The sequence below is a fragment of the Urocitellus parryii genome, chromosome 3, assembly GCF_045843805.1.
Source record: "Urocitellus parryii isolate mUroPar1 chromosome 3, mUroPar1.hap1, whole genome shotgun sequence".
Taxonomy (NCBI): Eukaryota; Metazoa; Chordata; class Mammalia; order Rodentia; family Sciuridae; genus Urocitellus; species Urocitellus parryii.
The window spans coordinates 101,663,215-101,683,222 of record NC_135533.1 but is presented as its reverse complement, the minus strand read 5'-3'; the positions used below and the strand labels follow the sequence as shown (position 1 = coordinate 101,683,222).

Genomic DNA, 20,008 nt, shown 5'->3' with positions numbered 1-20,008 from the left:
GGACCACTTGCTGCTTCTAGCCTAGAATCCTCAACGTGGCCCTGGACCCCTCCACCCACCTTTCCATGCTGAAAAGAGCTAAGGAATCTCTAATGTCCATCAGCATGGCTCCTGAGGACTACAGTGCTGTATTCTTCCCTTGATGACCTGTAAACCTTGCTGATTTATCCTGCTGACTCCTGGAGATCTCTCACTGCAGCCCAGCCCAGTCTGACCTTCAGAATGCTGGGTTCCCAGAGAAGCTCTAAAGGGCCACACTTTGGGGAACTTCCACCTTTCCCCTTATCTCCCTCCATACAGTTCAGTCCCTAACAGGCTTCTACACCATTCCAGACCCTCACCCTCCCTTGTCCCCTGCAAGTGTGATCATGTATTCTCCACCTCTATCCCTGACTCTTTCCAGGCTTGATAAGGAGGGGTTTTCCCTCAAATAAGAGCATTTCAAGAAGTAGTATTATTTATTTTTATTATAATTATTTTAACCATATTAACTGTATAAATTAATAGGTTTCACTGTGACATTTCCACACATGCATTGGTCACATCAACCATCTCTATTGCCAACTCTTGCCCCGCTCCCTTCTCCCCTCTTCACTGGCTCCCTTAACCCCTCCCTAGTCTTCTATTTTTAGGTCATCTTTTTATTTTTTTACCTAACACATATGAGAGAATTCATGCAATACTTATCTCCAATTGCATTATTTTCCTGCAATTGACACAACTTAATTTTTTTATATCTGAATAAAACTTCCTTGTGTATAAACCACATTTTCTTTATCCATTCATCTGCTGACAGGCAACCAGACTGATCTTGGCTATTGTGAACTGTGCTTCTATAAACATGAGTGTACAGGTGTCTCTGTGGTGTGCTGACTTCATTTCCTTGAGGAGTGGTATAGATGGAACATATGATAGTTCTACTTTTAGTTTTTTGAAGCACCTCCATACTGATTTCCATAGTGGCAGTACTAACTGACATTCCCATGAACAGTGTATAGAGTTCCTTTTTTCCCCACATACTTGCAGCATTTGGTTTATTGTTTTGTTGTTGTTGTTGTTGTTTTGGTTGGTAATAGCTATTCTGACTGGGGTGAGATGGAATCTCAACATAAGGTTTGATTTTCATTTCCCTGATGACTAAAGGTGTTGAGCATTTATACACACATACATAAAATCTGTACTTACTTTGAGAAGTATCTAGATCCATTTATCCACTTATTGATTAGATCACTTTTTTCTTTTGTTAACTTTTTTGAGTTCTTTGTATATTCTGGATATTAATTCTCTGTCAGATAAATAGCTGGCAAAAATTTCTCCCATTCTTAGGACAAGTCTTTCCACTGTTAATTATTTTTCTGATGTGCAGCTTTTGAATTTAATACATTTCCATTTGTTAGTTCTTAATATTATTTCCTGAGCTACTGGGTGTTGTGGTTTGTGCCAATATCCTAAAGTGTTTCCCCTATGTTTTCCTCTAGTAGTTTCAAAATTTCAGATCTTAAAGTCTTATTTCATTTTGAGTTGGTTTTTATTCGCTCTGATAGATATTAGTCCAGGCTCAATCTTCTACATGTGATTACTCAGTGTTCCCAGCACAATTTATAGAGGCTCTCTTGTCTCCAAGGTATAGTTTGGCACCTTTGGTGAAAATCAGATAATTCCAGGTGTATGGGTTTAATTCTGGGTCCTCTATTTTGTTTCATTCTGTTCCATATCTATTTTGTGGCAACAGCATGCTGATTTTATAACTATGGCTCTGAATATATTGTGAAATGAGGTATTGTGATGCTCCAAGCATTGCTCTTTGCTCAGGATTGCTTAGTTTTTTGGGTTTTTTTTGTTGTTGTTGCTGTTGTTTTTTGTCTTTTGTGCTTCTATATGAAATTTGGGATTCTTTTATTCTAGTTCTATGAAGAAAGTCTTTGGTACTCTAACGAACTTTGCATTGAACCCTTTTATGTTTTTGATTGTAGGGCCATTTTAACAATATTAATTCTCCCAGTCCATGAACATGGAAAGTCTTTCCATCTCCTAGTATCTTCTTCAATTTCTTTCTTCAGTGTCTTATAATTTTCATCATAGAGGTCTTTCACCTCCTTGGTTAGATTTATCTCTATATTTTTGAGGCAACTTTTAATTTATTTATCAGTTTGAAAAGTCTTTTGGTAGAGTCTTTAAGGTCTTCTAAGTTTAGAATTATATCATCTGCAAACAGGAATAATTTAACTCCCTCCTTTCCTACTTGTATCACTTATGATTGTTTCTCTTGCCTGTATGTTCTGTTTAAAATTTAAACTATGACACTGAATAAAGGGGTGAGAGTAGACAACCTAGTGTCATTCTTGATTTTAAAGAAAATGATTCCAGTTTTTCCACATTCAGGATGATTCTGGCAATGGGTTTGTTATACATAGCTTTTATTATCTAAGATATGATCTTTGCTCCTAGTTTTTTCGGTGATTTTTGTTTTGTTTTTAATTAAGAAGTGTTACTGAATTTTACCACAGTCGTTTTATGCATCCATTGAGATTATCATGATTTTTGCCCTTGATTATATTTTATGTTTTATTACATTAATTTATTTGAATATGTTGAACCATTCTTGCACCTCTGGAATGAAAGCAACTTTTGATCATGGTGCATGACTGATTTTTAATGTGCTTTTAAATTCAATTTAAAAGTATAATATATACATTTTTACATGTGTATTCATCAAGGATATTGTCTACAGGTTTTTGTTTTCCTTTTACTTCTTTTTTTCTACTAGGAATTGAACCCAAGAGTGCTTTACCACTGAGCTATATCCTTAGCCATTTTTCTTTATTTATTTATTTTTTAATTTTGATACAGAATCCCAAAAAGTTGCTCACAGCCTCACTAAATTTCTGAGGCTGGCCTTGAACTCGTGATCCTCCTGCTTCAGCCTCCTAACTGACTGGAATTAGAGGTGTGTGCTATCATGCCCGACTTAACAGTATTTTTTTTTTTCTTCATTTTGTTCTTATTTGGTTTTAGCAGCAGGTACCACTGGCTTGTAGAATAAGTTTGAAAGGATTTCTTCTCTTTCCATTTTATGGAGCAACTTAAGGAGCACCAGTATTAGTTTTTTAAAAGTCTAGTAAAATTCAGCAGTGGACCACCTGGGCTCTTAATTATTAGAAGACTTCATTTTTGCTTCAATTTCACTGCATGTTATTTCTCTGTTTACATTTTCTATATCCTCTAGGTCCAATGTTGGAAGATCAGACACGTTCAGGAATTTGAACATTTCTTCCAGATTTTCCATTTTATTGAAATATAGTTTTTTAAAAACAGTCCCTACTGATCATCTGTATTTCAGTGCTATCTGGCTTAATGACTCCATTTTCATAGCTAATTATGTTAATGTAGGTCTTCTTTCTTTTTATTAGTTTAGATAAGAGTTTGTCAATCTGTTAACCAACTCTTTGTTTCATTGATTCTTTGTATTTTTTTTTTTTTAGTCTAATTTCATTTAATTCAGCTCTGGTCTTTATTATTTCTTTCCTTCTACTGATTTTGGATCTCCTTTGTTCTTGTTTTTCTAAAGCCTTGAAATACATGATTAGGTTATTTATTTGAGTTCTGTAAGTTTTTTTAAAGTTGTCACTCATAGCTACACACTTCCCTCTTAGTACTGCTTTCTCTGTATTTCACACCTCTGGTATGTTGTGTTTTCATTTTAATTTGATTCCAGGAATTTTTAAATCCTCTCCCCTGATTTCTTCAATGACTCACCCTTTGCTCAAAATGTATTGTTCAAGCCATGTGCAGTGGCACACACCTGTAATCCCAGCAGCTCTGGAAGCTGAGACAGGAGGATCACAAGTTCAAAGCTAGCCTCAGCAACAGGAAGGCACTACGCAATCCAGTGAGACCCTGTCTCTAAAATATTAAAAAGGACTCAGGATGTGGCTCAGTGGTTAAGCATTCCTGGGCTCAATCCTCATAACAACAAAAAAAAAAATAAGATAGAAATGAAATTAATAAAGAGGGGGGAAAAGGGAAAGCAAAATAACAGAAAATTCAAAAACAGAAAGCAGGATAAAGTAAGAAAGTAAAAGTTAAAATTAAAGAAAGAAAAGAAAATGTGAATCTTAAAAGGAAAAAAAAAAAGAATAAGTGAAAAGAAAAAAAGGACCGCACACACACACACACACACACACACACACAGGGACCAAACAGCCAAAACATTAAAAAAAGTTGAAAGAAAATGAAAAAATTGTGTGCATTGATGTGGTTGATTGTGTGGACAAGAGTTGATGTTTCGTACGTGTGTTGATCATACTTTTTTCCTTGTCCTCTTATGCTATGCACCACTTGGAGAAAGCAAAGACTGGGGCTTATTCGCCCCTTCTTTCTTTTGTGTTGCTTGACAGATGAACAGTAAGAGTGGACCGGGATTGGAGGCAGCTGGAATAGTTCTCAGCTGCCATGCATTTCAGTACAAGGTACTATGGAATGCAATGTTCCCTTGGCAGAAACTTACTAAAGAAAGATTAACTCAGCACACTCCATCAGTGCTCTGATGCTGAGCACTGCAACACATCTACATCTCTGGTGCCTCTTGAGTAGGCCACACAGAAGGCAAAGCAGCTCTGCACTGAGTCAGGGGGCATAGCAGGCCATATAAAATACAATGCCCACAACTCCAGCTTACGAGACCCAGCTCCCAGGCGTAATAACACATGCCTGCTCAGTCCCTCCAGAATATCTTCAGATGGCTATCAGAGCCACTGGCCTTTAAGGGGAAAGCAAGGTCCGCTCCCTTTTATGACTCAACTGGTATTCCACTGCATAGAGTTTCCCACCGGTTTGTCTCAGCGGCACTTCCAGGGGCTAAACTAAATCTCAATGGAAACACCCACTGAGACAGTGTACTAGTATTTGTTGCAGGTTCCTGGGGACAGAAAGATGCAGGGAATTCTCCAAAGTAGCAAGCTCCCATGTGACCTTCTCAAGATGGTTCCTTATTATAGCATCATGAGTACATATTGGATGGAAAGTGCTGACTTCTCCAGGGCAAGCCTGATATGCAGGTCTAAGATTACCAGTGTCAAGAAGCAGTTTAAGAGGTCATCTCACCTCTATGGGATTAGTGAACCAATCTCCACCATCTTGAGCCATAATCCACTTTTCCTTGAGTAGCTTGAAGAGATCCAAAATTCACTCCTATATAAGTCTGCCTCATCCAATCTCAAACACTCAGGCTGCTGAAGAACTCCCCTGTTGTTGAATAAAATTCTGGACCTTTTGTCCAAAGGTCCTTGTTCTGTTCTCAGTCTGCTAGAGACCAACCATGTCAAGATTGGAGGGCTGGAATCCCCTCACTCACAGTACCGCCTTGGTTCCTTCAGCTACCCCTCCTAACTGTGACTGCTCTGAAGGGCCCTCACTGGCTGGGTATCCAAGCTGAGGCTAGCAGGTTAGGTTATAGCTAAGTTTCCAATCTTTAGCCAAATGCCCAGCTCCCAGCTAACCTAGCCCCCCACCCCCAGTCTCTCTCTGGGAGCTGCTGCTAAACTATTTGTTCTACCCTATGCTTGCAAAGGACTGTGTTTCAAACACAAAATTCCCTTTCAGTTTTATCCTGTCCAATTGTTCCAGGAATCCAGCTGTCATGGTGAGCTCGAATTGTGAGCCCTGGAAGGGTCATTGTGATGGCAGCTCCAAGCCCCATATCTTTCTCCAACTCCAAGACCAGGGACATAAATGACCAATTCAAGGCAAAGGAGAAAGCATCATTGAGAGACAGAGAGAGTTCTAGTTCCCTGCCAGAAACACTGACTTTGTATGGTTACACCAGGGACTACAAAAATCATGAAAACATGTATGCATCTCACTAACAATTTCTTCAGATCATGCATAAGTCTTTACACATACTACTAATCCTATGGGGCAGGCTGACTGTTATGCAGATGTTTCTAATCTGTGTACCTAGCCTCCCCTCCCCTATCCTAATTGCTCAGTGTCCTTGCTTGCCCCTTGCCCATCTCAATCCTTCCTATCCATCAAGTTCTGCCAATATGATCACAGGCTATTCTCTCTATATATTCCTCTTTCATCTGCTGCCTGCTGTTCAGATCAGCTCCACTTCTCTCTTGGCCCAGTGGGTCCGGAAAGTATAGTTTCCAGGTTGCTTACGGAATAAGCTCATATGCAGCCTGTGGGTTCTCACAATGTTGACTAATCTGGGAGACTAGGGAGATCAATGCTGCATGAGTTCACAGGGAGGATATCAAAGAGGAGAGGGAAGTCTGAAGACCTGTAGAGAGTTCCCTTCAAGTCTTCAGTTGAGTACTAATGAGGACAGATTAGAAAACAAATCACCCAACAAATCAGAGGAACAATCCCCCAAAGCTCACACAATGCTGAATACAGTTCCTACCCCCACTGACAAAATGGGAAACCTCATAATTCACTATCCATCAGGTAGAATACTGAAAAGAGTTTTGCCTCCATAGTGGGGAAAAATTTGTCCTGGAATAAGTGTTGTTCAATTTCTTCCTAACGAATGTTAAAAGCAAGACCCAAAAGGATCAAAATGTTGCCAAGTAACTTATCAGGGTCCCAGAGAAAGGATCAAGAATAATTTTAGGAACACAAGACTATCCAGCACTCAGAAGTATGAAAAAACTACACCAAGAACATCACAACCACTTAAAACCAGCGATAAATTCTTTAAAAAACAGGTTTTAAAAAAGACACATTACATATAGAGAAACCAGTGCAGATGGCAGCAGACTTCTTTATTGGAAACAACGCAGACAGAAGATGGTGGGAACGTCTTTAAAGCACTGAAATGAAAGATCATCTACCTAGAATTCTATCCCCCACCCCGCAAAAAACCCTTTCAACTATGATGATAAGATAAAGAATTTTTTAGACATCTAAAAGCTGAAAAAAAATAATTACCAACAGACCTGAAAGATATGTTAAAGCAAGTTCTTTAGATAGGTAGAAATACAGATGCACACAGAAAAGGGAAAAGTATCAGAAATTGTAACCATGTGGGTAAGTTAAAAACGTACTAAATATCTCTAAAAATATAATTGTTCATCAGAAAGGATCCCATATACTTCTTCTCTGGTTGCTGCTTTTAATATTAGTTTTATTTTTATTTATTTTTGAACTGGGGATTGAACTCAGGGATGTTATACCACTAAGCTATATCCCTAACCCTTTTTATTTTTTTTTTAATTTTAAGACTGGGTCTTGCTAAATTGCTGAGACTGGCCTTGATCTTGCAATCTTGCCTCACCCTCCTAAGTAGCTGGGATCATAGATGTGTGGCTTTAATATTAACAGCGTCTGTTAGTATGGTACATTTGTTACAACTGATGAATCAATATTGATATATTATTAACTAAGTCGTTTTTTGTTTTGTTTTGTTTTTTTCAGTGCTGGAGATTGGGCACAAGGGTGCTCTACCATTGAACTACATCCACAGCCCTTTTTATTTTTTTATTTTGAGATAAGGTCTTGCTAAATTGCTGAGGCTGGCCAGGTAAACTGGTACACACCTGCAATCCCAGTGACTAGGGGAGGCTGAGGCAAGAGGATTGCAAGTTTGAGGTCAGTCTCAGCAACTGAGTGAGATGCTATCTAAAAATACAAAAGACTGGGGATATAGCTCAGTGGTAGAGCACGTCTGGGTTCAATCCTCAGTGCCAAAAAAACCAAAAAACAAAAAAACAAGTTGTTGAGGCCAGTCTTGAATTTGCGATCCTTCTGCCTCAGCCTTCTAAGTAGTTGGGATTATGGCTGTATGCCACCATGCCTGTCACTGACCAATGTTTGAGTAGATGCATCCAACATTCTGCATGAAACTTCACACAGAATAGTTTCGATGCCCTAAAATGCCCTCGGGCTACACCTGTTTTATCCTCTCCCCATCCTTTGTAAGTCGGATATTTTTACTGTCCTCATAAGTTTTGCCTTTACTAGAATGTCAAATATTTGGAATCATATCACACGTAGCCTTTCAAATTGTCTGAAATATGTATTTAAGGTCTTTCCATGTGTTCATTGATTGATTTCTTTTTAGTTCTGGAATATTTAGTAATATTCCATTCTCAAGATGTACCATTCATTCACCTACTAAAGGACAACTTGCTCATTTCCAAGTTTTGGAAATTATAAATAAAGCTGCTACAAAAAAATAATAAAATATAATTGCTCATGATTTTCTATCAATAACAATGTATTTTGGGGTTTAAAATATATGTACAAATAAAATAAATCTATAATGACAATTGCAAAAACTTAAGATGGAAGAAATGGTCTCAGTCAGTTAAGTATACTATCAATATAAATTATCACAGACAGGATGACTTAAAGAACAAGCATTTCTCCCAACTCAGAAGGCTACAAAGGCTCAGGGCACCAGCATGGCCGGGTTTTGACAAGAACCTGCTTCCTGGTTGCAGATAGCCAGCTTCTCATTGTTTTCTTCATGTGGCAGAAAGAGGATAAGAGAGATCTTTGGGCCCTCTTTTGCAAGGGCACTTATGACAGTCATGAGGGCTCCACCCTTGTGTGCTAACACCCTACCTTCTAATACCATCAAATTAGGGGTTAGAACTTCAACATATGGACTTTGGGGACAACACAAATAATCTACTGTAGACATATTCTGTTATAAGATTCTTACATGATGTGTGAGATAGTATATCACTTGAAGGTAGACTATGGTAAGTACCTATTATGACAATGCAAAAAAAAAAAAAGGTATAGCTAAGGGAGAAAAAGATTAAATGGAATAACAAAAATAATTAACCCAAAACAGGCAGAAAACAAAGAAACAAAGAAAATAAGAGACAGCAAGATGGTAAAAATCCAATAATGTCAAAAATTACACTATGCATGGTCTTAACAGTTAAAAGGTGGAGATTTATAAATTGGAAAAAAGAGCAAGACTCTATCATATATTGCTTAAAATGAATACACTTTAAATTAAAAGACAAATAGCTTAAAATACAATGTTGGAAAAAGAATATGAAAATGGGATTACTTACATTAATCACAGACAAAGTAGCCTGCAGAGCCAAAAAATCACCTAGGGAAAAAAAGTTGTTTTTGTTTTTTTCCTATAATGCTTAAGAGTGACAAAGGGGCAAATATTTAAGTAGCTAATAACAGATCATCAAAATCCATAAAGCAAAAACTGAGAACTGTAAGAAGTTCTACCCAGAAGTGTAGCTGGAGATTCCAAGAACTTTCTAAAATAAACTGATAGATTACAGAAGGAAAATCAGTAAGGACATTATCAACCAGGTCAACTTAATTGAAATTTATAAAATGCAGCATCCAATGGCAACCAAATACACATTCTCTTCAAGAGCACATGGAATATGGACTATACAGCAAGTCTCAAGAAATTTAAAATAATTCAAATCATACAAGTGTATTCTTTGACCACAGGGTAATAAAATTTGAAGTCAACAACTACAAGGTCTCTAGGAAATCCTCAACTAAAGAAAACGCTTCTTAATTTTTGGTTTAAAGAAGTAATCAGAAGACAGGCCTAAGGACATGGATCCTCTTATCTTCCTGGTGTAGCCAGCTACACTGATTAAAGTTCCTTTCATGATTTTCACCATTACCGTTTCTGTTTGGTTTGGGGGACGAGTATCGGATTTGATTTATTGGATGCCCAGAGTCAGTCCCTGGCTTAGGACTTTGGTAATCACTTTGACGATCCTTGCCAGGAGAAAGCATGCTATTCGGGCATTAGCCACTTGCAGTTTGCTTCTCCAGAACGAAGAGGGCAGACAAAGAGGGACCTATGTAACTGCCAAAATTGCATTCATTTGGGGAGTCTCTCCCTTTCTTTCCACTTCAGGATGGCATCAGTTCCTTTATACCATCATTTGTTGAAACAGAAATTGAACTTTTTGGACTCTAAAGGCCCCAAAGTCTGAACCCTGGTAGGTTCTGCCCCGAAGTGCAAGTTGGGCCTTGCCCTTCTTCCTTTTCGTTCTTGTTTGGGTTTATTTTGAGCAATTTGAATTCTTTTGAATGGAGCTATTTGTCTGAAAGGTAAGTCTGGATTCTGTAACTTTGTGGTGCCAATTAATAGAAAAGGGGTACACAAAGAAGCCAGGCTGGTTTGGGGAGATCTCTGTTGTAATTTGCATAAGAATGGACAGCTCTGATTCTGTGCAGGTGCCTCCTAGGGAGAACCTGAAAGTGCACTTTTAATTATAAAATGTAATTATTTCATGTGTTCTTCTGTCTGTTCACAATGCCTTTTTGGTAAAGGAAAAAAAAATGTGATGGCTGGCAGTCACCGCCTCTACTGAAAATTTACTGTTTGGTTGGCAGTTGTTGATTCCGAGTTGGTTAATTGGATAGCCTTTGTTTCAGAATCATTGTCTGCTAGCATAGAGTCTTTTTCTTCTTTCTCTACATTGTGCAGATTTGCCTTTTTTGCTTTTTGTCTCTTTCTCCTGATCTTTGCAGCCTTGCACCTTTTAGTCCAAAACACAAGTCCACCAGTTAGCTCAGAAGGTTTACAATTCTGAGAGAAGGGGCATCTTCGCTAAATCAGAAAAGAAATTCAAGAAAACAGATAGTGTTTGGAGAAAAACCCCATTTGGTACTCCAACTGGTTTTATGTTTGATGATAGTGCCTCAACTTGCAAGTACTTAAGAAATGTAGAACATTTGATATTCCTGATTTTTTTTTTTTATCGGTTTTGGGCAGGGGGGTGCAGCGTGCTAGGGATTGAACCCAGGGACTCAAGCATGTCAGGCAAGCATGTTAATATATGAGTAAAATATATGCAAATTTCTGACCAGCCATTCTAAATTCTAATACAATGGGAAATGCTTTAAAATTTAACACAAGCTCTTTCTAAATTGACTGAAACCTGTGATAAAACAGGAAGAAAGAACTTCAGGAAGCTCAAAGGAGGTTTTCCCAAGTTGGGTGAACATATAAAGTGCCCTTTACCCTACAACTGACTAGAAAACAAGTTGGGTCAGGATGACTTATCAACTAGATAGTTCTCCAAAATGTGATTTTTCTAATCTGTTATGAAATAAATGTCCACATGTAAGGGTTCCTCCCTCTATTAATTAGCTCTTAAAATAGGGAAAGATTAGCCTAAGACTGCATGACTACCTCACTCTTAAAACACTTGCTTTCACTAGGCCTTTGTTTTTGCCTTCTTAATAATGTTTGGTCTAACATTTGTGTATTTGAGATGTAAATGTTCTGCTTTGTTTCAACTAAGTTATATTTTTGGAAGTTCATATTTAAGATTAAGGATGTTTTAGGACTATATCAACAGATCAGTTTAAAAAAAGAACAGCAAATGGTGACTTTAAATGAAAGCTATGAAATCTTTGTTTTCTGTAATTTTTATGAATGTATATGTGTTATGTCTGCATAGTATCGTATTGGCTAATAAACAAATGAACTCTCAGATATTTTTAAAGGCTATGAGTCTAAATACTTTAGTTCACATGTCTTCAATAAATCTTTGATAAATTAATTTGTTGGTTAGACAAAAGTAAAGATATCTTTAAGATGATAAATACCACTTTTTTTTTTTTCCTAGGTTACTAGACATTTGAAATTGTATTTTTCTCTGTTGTTTAAAGTACAATGTCAATTGCTTTTATTTTCCGGGGGAGGCAGGAAAAATGCCTTCAATGTTAACTATGTTCATCTGATATTTTGGTTTTCATGGGTAAATGAAAAATAAGCTGTTTGAAAAAATGGATAAATTTCCTGGGTGTGGTGGTTCCTACCTATAATCCCAGTGAGACAGGAACAAAGGACTGTTCTTTAGAGGAGACAGTAAATGATGGGGTCAGAAAGATGAGAACTGATTATCAGAGTAAAGAAAATGGGTTGCTAACACCTCCAGAGCACTTCCTTGGCTCAACTGGCTGCTAACACCTCCAGGGAAATCTTCCCAGCACAAGGAATTGCTAATGATCACCTCCTGGGCTGCTCCCTCCTACCCTTAGGCAAATAGACAAGGAAGTGGGGAGGGAGAAGAAATCTGGGATCTATAAAAAGGCACATGCACCCCCTCCCTGGGATACCTGGCTCTGGGCCCCAACTTCTCTCTGGAGAAGTCTGCTATTTCTGTTCTGCCTCTTTCTTAAATAAATTTGCTTTCTATGCTTGCCATCAGGGTTTCTCCGTTTTTCAATCTTTAATACAGAGGGAACAAGGACCACATCCTGATTTCTAAAACTAGTATCATCACATCTTGGAAGCCTGAGGCAGAAGATTTGCAAATTCAAGGCTAGCTTCAGCAACTTAGCATGATCTTGGCAACTTAGTGAGTCACTATCTTAAAATATAAAGGACTGGGGGTGTAGTTCAGTGATAAAGTTCCCCTGGGTTCAATACCTAGTCCAAAAGGTGTGTGGGGGGGTACTCTTGTCCTCTTAAATTCTTTAAGAAAAAAATATATATTTGAGTCTACATAAAGTGTTTTATAAATTATTGGTATATGGAAACAACAGTTCAAGATTGCTTTGTTTCTGGGTCTTCAATAAAAAATAAGCTTACAAAGAGTGAAAATTCTAATTAACACAGATGTAATTCTATATGCAAAAATATGAAGAATTTCAGTTGTGTTTTAATTAAAATACTATGGAAAGCATAAAGTAGTTTATCACACTGAGGAAAAAAGGAGAAATCTAATTTTAAAAATTTTATATGGATTATTTTAGAATATAAACTGAAGACAAAAAAAGAGTAAGCTAGTAGAAGAAAGAGATACAAGAAATTATAGGTATGAGGATTTATTTTGGTAAGAAAAATTAAAAGGAAATGTTTTTGCATGAGAAAGTATCTTATATAGTTAAGTAATATTTTTGCCCTAAATTTCAAGATGGGAAAAAGTGAGACGGGAAAAAATTAAGGATATAAACAAGTTGCATAAGGTTTGAAGAGGATAAATCTTAGGAAAATTTTATGTTTAATTTAGTTGTCTATAATTAAACCAGTTAAAATCATATATGGGTTTTTCTAAAGTCAAAATTTAATGTACTGATATAAAACCAGAATCTAATTCTTTTATGTTTAAAACAATAAGAGTTTATTAAAACATTGATTTGATCTTATTTATCAAGGTAATTTCTTGTGTCTGTTAGGTTTTTATCACTTAGGGAAACTAAGTCTTACAAGAATTAGGGTTCACTTAAGTACCTATTTTAAAGTCTTTTAAATGATTGCTTTATAACTCTGATTAAATATACAACTGCTATGTTAGGTTATTATAGTACATTTGACACCCTAAATATATGCAACTGGAAATACATATATATCTGAGGGCTAAATACATTTGTCAAAGCTTTGCCTAAACGTTATGTAAAAGTTTGTGGAATTAGAGCTATATAGGTTTAATATAGGCAAGTTAACCAATAAGTGCTCTATTCAATACAATATACATTGTATTTGTACACATATAAACATATAAAATGAACGATTAAAATTTTGGCATTTTCATCATTTGTGTATATTAGTGAGTCACTGTCTTAAAATAAAAAGGACTGGGATTTAGTTCAGTGATAAAGTTCCCCTAGGTTCAATACTCAGTTGAATACACATATTTTATATATCTATATACACACACACACACACACACACACACACACATACACACACATATGGCGCACTTGTACATCAGCATGGTATTCTAAATCTATAAGAGGCCTAAAATTATCCTTTGATTTTGTTTGTCGTTAATCTAGATATACCTGTAACTATAGTTATCCTATGGAAACAGGGATTCCAAATTTTGCTTCAAAAGTTAAAATTAATATGAAGTTAATATGAAGACATCTATGTAACTGGGATGGTAATCATTATTTACTATCCAGGGTCTCCAAACTAAAATCTATTAATAGGACAGCCTTTTTTTTTTCTTATATAAAAATAGAAAGCTTAGACTTATTTATGTCATTTAATGTTCTTTAACTGGGTAAAAATGTAATCAGTAATTGATATATGGAGAAATACCTGGGGTAGGAATTTAAATGTATTTTTTAATGATAATAAGGAGGGCGTGATTTGTTTAAAGACTAGCAATGTGGAATATGGAAATGTTTTGCTGCTTTTTCTACAAAGGAAGGAAATTAAAGAGGACTCTTAGCCTTTCTGTTTGATTCATGTTTCAGATGTAATACTATTATGTTACCTTATATTCAGATAGAAAAATATAGGAGAATTTGTTTTCTTTTATTCCTAAAAACAATGATATTTAGAAAGGGGCAAAGATTAGCTTCAAATGTAAAACACTTTAAGATTCCAAAAGGCCACCCTCACCTGAGGTAAGGCTTTGCCTCTTGCCCTATTCAATGTTAGGATGGCCCCAAAGTAGGCTAAAATTAAACTCATTTAAAGTTCTGTTCAAAGGATAAATTTGTGTTGTAAAGATTACTGTCATCCCAAAATAGAAAGAAATATATTGCAAAACTACATAAGGGTTTGGGTAAATTATAAAAAGTATTTAAACATTGCAACAGATTTCAAAACAGAAATAGAATTTGTAAAAGATTTGTATGTGATTGAGTTGACTATGGATTTTTTCACAGAAGCTAAAAAGATATCAAAGATACACTAGTGTTATTAAAAATGTTTCTTGATTCAGAGCTCTTATACAAACTGAATGTTTTTGCTCTTGTTTTGTATTTTCCTTGTAAAATTTTACAACTGTTGTCTGTTGATGTTTTACAGAAATACAATTTCTAACAGAATAAGCTGACTTTGTTTGAGATAAGAAGTCATCACCTTCAAGACAGACAAGATGTGATGCTGACTCCAGTACTAATACTGACCCCAATTAAATGGAAGGTATATATAACTGTAAAAATCAAAACTCATTACTCCCTCTTCAAGACTGGTGGAAATGGGCTTCGGGGATTTTCAAAACCAAGATTTGGTGCCCAAAGACAGAGAAATAAAAGAGCTAAGGAACAAAAACAGCCATTATGTTGGCCCTTACCCTCCAAGGTCAGCCAGGACCTAGGTAATGATGGGATCCCTTTAAGGGCCCTGTATCTCAGATGAGTCACTCTGATAGGGGACAGACTTAGGTGAGTGATGAGAACATGAGGTTAAGGGAATACTTCCAGAAACTGGGCGCACTGTGCAGACCCCAGCATGCATTCTTTTCTAAGAAGCAATTTACCTGCAAACCTGCCTGGCTTACATGGACAGGATATGTTACATTCCTCAGAAAACTACCTGTTCTCTGCAGGAGAAAAGCAGATCTGAAATAATGTCCATAGAAATACAAGTTACCCTAAAATATGTGTGTGGGACATTTGTGACCCTTACACAGAGCAGATCCCAGAACTCGGGGGGGGGGGGATAAAAATAATTCTCCATAACCATAACATCTGAGAGAACAGGTTTTAATTAGAACTGGTCAGCATGGGCCATCGTGACCTAGAGTGGTCATTCATGACCGCTGAGACTGAAAGTCTGATGTCATCCTGCTGTCAGTCAAAAGTTAGTATGTAGAACTGGACAGGACTCTCTGGAAACTCCACTGAAACCCCCCCAAAAAACAGAGTGCAAGAAAGGTACATAGTCCCACTCCTCTCTGAGAGAACACACTCTCTCCCTTGAGAGTGTCCCCCCTTTCCTTTTTAATAAACATACGCCTATTTCTCTGAGCGACATGTCTGAAACCTTTCTGACTTGATCACTAGGATCAGGGTTTAAAGCAGGGTGGGGGGTGTCTTCGTGCTGCCTCAGTTTCATGGAAGGCCCCAGCTCTGTAACAACTTGACCTCTCGATCAGGGGAATTGCCAGGACCCTAGAGAACAGAAAGCCAGTCAGTATACATTTTGCAAACAAGAGGGTCATTGGAGAGGGGAATGTCCCTAAATGCTTCCAAGGGAAGTCACATGTAGTCATCAAGACTCTGTCCCAATCTGGCGGATGGCACAACTGGTAGAGAAAGACAGAAAGAGTCAAAAGGCTCCTCAAAAGTGCCTAAAAAGTAACCCCTGAGGAGTCTCAGCTGGACTTAACAAAAGGAAGGAAAGAGGACAACACAGGGGGCCCACAATTAGGTAATCAGTCTTGAACACCCAATGGAAAGTATAACCAGAGACAAATGTACTAATATGGAGTGGAAGAAAAGTCAAAGAACAAGTTATGCAAGAATAATTAAAAGGGAAAGACAGTGGCCCTTTTAAAGGTGACTTGAGACGTGCACTTGTGTCAGCCCTCCCAAAAGTTAGTAAGGCCAAGATGTTTTGGAGATGACATTCTTATGCATGATTGCCTGACACAAAAGCCATGAACCTCCACATCGAAGGTAGAACTCATAGCTTAGGCAAGGGCCCTCCATTTAGACAAAACCAAGAAAATGACTATTCTTTTCTGAATAAGAGTGTGTGTATGTTTGTGTTTGTGTGTGTGTGTGTGTGTGTATTTAGTAGTCCATACTCACAGAACTATGAAAAAGGAAAGAGACACCCTCCAATCTGAAGATTGGACACCATCAGACTTTGACTCTTATATTCTGCTTTATAGCTTGTAATGGCACTTCTACTTTTAGGCTTAGACATCTAACCCTTTTTTGCCTCAATTGTAATTCAAAAGCTAGTAATCACTGGGCCAGGAAAACTGGAAAATCAGACTTGCTGACACCCTGATTCCCTCAAGGTTAAGGAATGGCCAAAAGATAGAGTTGTAACAAAGACATAAGACTCTACTTTTGCCTTCAAATATCGAATGGGTGGCTAAAAGCAGGATTAGAGCTTTGGCATCTCTGCCTCCATTCTGCATCTGTCCCCTTCACTCCAGGTCATCTTGGATTCCTGAAATGAGGTCTGATCCAATGAACACTGTGTGATAAATGGAAGCTACCAGCAGCAACAGCAAGGTCACACCTGCACTTGATCAAGGTCACCTGCTTGGACAGCAATCCCTCTGGCTATGCAGACCCCCCACACAAACACACACCATTGCCCTCATTCCCCTTTTCTATAAAACCTCAAAGTCTATTAGCTGTTGAAGACAGGGCTTTGGATACAGGTCCCCTTGTCCTTCTGTCTTCCTGGTGTAACTACACTGATTAAAGTGAGGAGGAGGAGGAAGAAGAGGAGGAGGAGGAGGGGGAAGAGGAGGAGCAGCAGCCAAAAGGAAAATTAGAAAGTACTTTGAACCAAATGAAAATGAACCTATATATAACACCAACATTTGTGGAATTCAGCTAATGCAGTATTTAGAGGCAAATTTATAACACAAAGCACCTATATTACACAGGAAGAAAAGCCTCTCTCAAATTACCTTAAAGCTCCAAAACTAACAGTAAATTAATCTGAAAATAATCATAAGAAATTAAATAATATAGACCAGGTTATGTTAATATTAAAGAGATAATAAGGAAATATTATAGCCAAATTTCAAAAAAATCAACAAATTTATGGGAAGAATACAAATTTCCAAAGACACCTCAAAAAGATATAGAAAGCCTAAAGAGCCATATATCCTAAGAGAAATTGAATTTTAGTTTAGAGTTTCCTCATCAAACAAACAAACAAAAACAAAACCAGGTAGATCAGGTCTTAAACATTTAAGAAATAATACCTCTTCTATACAAACTCCATAGAAAAACTGACAAGGATGGAATACTCCACTCATCCTTCATCTGTGTTGGTATTACTCTCATACCAACAGCAGATAAAGACCCTGCTATGGTTCAGATGTGGTTTGTCCCCATAGGTTCATGGTTTGGTGTTTGGTCCTCGGGTAGTGATGTTGGGAGGTGAGGGGCCTATAAGGGGTAGGACCTAGTGGGAAGTGATTCAGAATCATCTGTCTTTATTGAAAGCTGTTTTGAGGATGTGCCCACCCAAAGCCCAAAGGTAAAACCTGTGGCAAGTAACAGAACAAAATGACAACCAACATGCTGCAGAAAGGTGACCCTGACATTCATGACATAAACTCCCTGTTACTGTCACACCGTGTTACCATCACATGTGCAGAAATGCAGCTCAAGAACAAAAGGGTTCGAAATCAGGAATTCAATGGTGTCTCTAACTTGGTTCTATGGCTGAGAGTTCCATGTCTGTACTGTGACCATACTATAGGCAAACTTCTTCTCAAAGTCTGTAATGGCTATTGCACAATGGGAATTATCCTTGGATTAAGTATTTATTGGGTAGACAAATAAGTTAACTGTGTTTTCATGGTGATTATCTACTGAGATCAAAGAAAATAACAACACTGGAACCAAAAGCATCTCAATAGTTAAAGATGAAGAGGTTCAGGATGTCATCACAATGGTAAAACCCATCTATTTATGCAGGTTTGAACAACCAATTTGGTCTTCATAAATAATTAACCCACCTAGTCTTTGGCCTGAAAATTGGGTAATAGTTTGAGGAACTCTGATGTCTGTACAACCTATTTAAATGTCCAGAGGGCAAACAGATAAAGTCTAGAAAGTTCTGTGTTTTGCTGGGATTATGGGAAAGCAAAGTAGCATTTATTGTAACCTATCTATGGAAAAAAAAATGTGTCACTATGTTCCATTTAGCAACCTCACCCAATGACACACATTCATGAGGGCCACAGACTCACTCAGAATGCATTTGTGCCCTGAAGTTGATAGGGGTTGTGGTCAAATACTGTATATTTTTTTAAAAATTGTACTTAATAACCAATATTTTAATTTAATATTTGAAACCGAGAAAAGGCCATGCCAACCCAGATGAGAAAACTATGTCTCCCCCGGGGAGTATCTCCCAGCTGGAAGTCACAGCTATGGCCTCAGTTTTACTCACTTCAATTATGCAGCCAACTGGGCATCCTAGTAAACAACTTTATAAACCCTCCATCTTGGTGTCCCAGTTGTCTCAGTCTTCCTGATTCCTGCTAAATCCATTCTTCTCCAGCTCTGGGAGGTATCTGGTATTTGGCCCCAACTCTGAGGTGGGGCCCATTCAGTCCTGGCTGCAGAGTGGAGGCCCTGGGCTGAGGATATTCCCATGTGGCCTCAGACACTGCTCATATAAGAAGATCTCAAACCAGAGGCTTATGGCAGGGCTAGTGGGTGTTAGGAGCCAGACTGCTGGACTTTGCTGGACAGCTGGCAGAGCAGAATAAATATCAGCAGCAAAACCCATCAAAAAGAGGCTCCTCCCATTACCTGGCAAGCTTGGGCAAACTGCAGCTGGTCTCCTTTCTAAGAATTGGTATGTGCCAGCACCTGAAACCATTACCCACCACCAGGGAGGTTGACCTAGAGACTCCCAACCAATAGGTCCCCGGCATCCTGCTTCCAGTTGTACTGGGACAATGGGGAGCATCAGCAGGTGCAGGTTACTCCAATAGATTCATAACCTACAGCCAAGGGACAAAGTCACCTGCAGAAACCAAGCCAGGAGGGATCCAGCATGCCTTCCTCCTTCACTCTGGTCTGGGGCCAGTGTGTCTACAGGGTAATTTTGGTTATTCTTGGAAGCCCAGATGGAGGTTCTCACCCCCATTTTATGGCTGGAAAAAGGCGAGTATGGTCCATCATTGGTTGTGACATTGCCAGAATGTGGGACAGGGACTACCTAATGCCAGGCCCAGCCCTTATTACCCCTCCTGCTACTGAGCAGGGTTTTTGCCCTCCACTGTGTAGCCTGCTGCTACTCAGTCTCAGGAATGAGAGGACAAACCAAAAAGCTCTCCTGCCAAGGAGATATGTCAGAGCTGGTCCCACTGCCACAAGACACCTGGGCACAATCAGGTCTTCCATGTCCACAGTGAGCCCTCTGCTTCAGCCACTTAGGACTGAAAGACCCCGACATTCTCTTCCACGGACCCTGTTTTCCCATGTGTAATCACACCTCCTGGGCAACACTACGCTGAGGTATAAATGAAATCAGGTAGTTCCAACAGCCAAGAGCTATTCTTGATATATCAGAATAAGAAGACTGCCTTTTGCTAAAGCTAAGATTCATCAAGCCTTCATTCCCCACATTCAGGTGAAGAAAATTAGGTGGAGC

General features: G+C 38.2%; 1 protein-coding gene across 1 annotated transcript in view; it reads right to left on the bottom strand.

Moving 5' to 3' along the window:
* Adcy1 (adenylate cyclase 1) overlaps nt 1–20,008 on the bottom strand; it is a 144,493-nt gene that overhangs the window by 17,864 nt on the left and 106,621 nt on the right. The gene's annotated exons all lie outside the window — the stretch shown is intronic.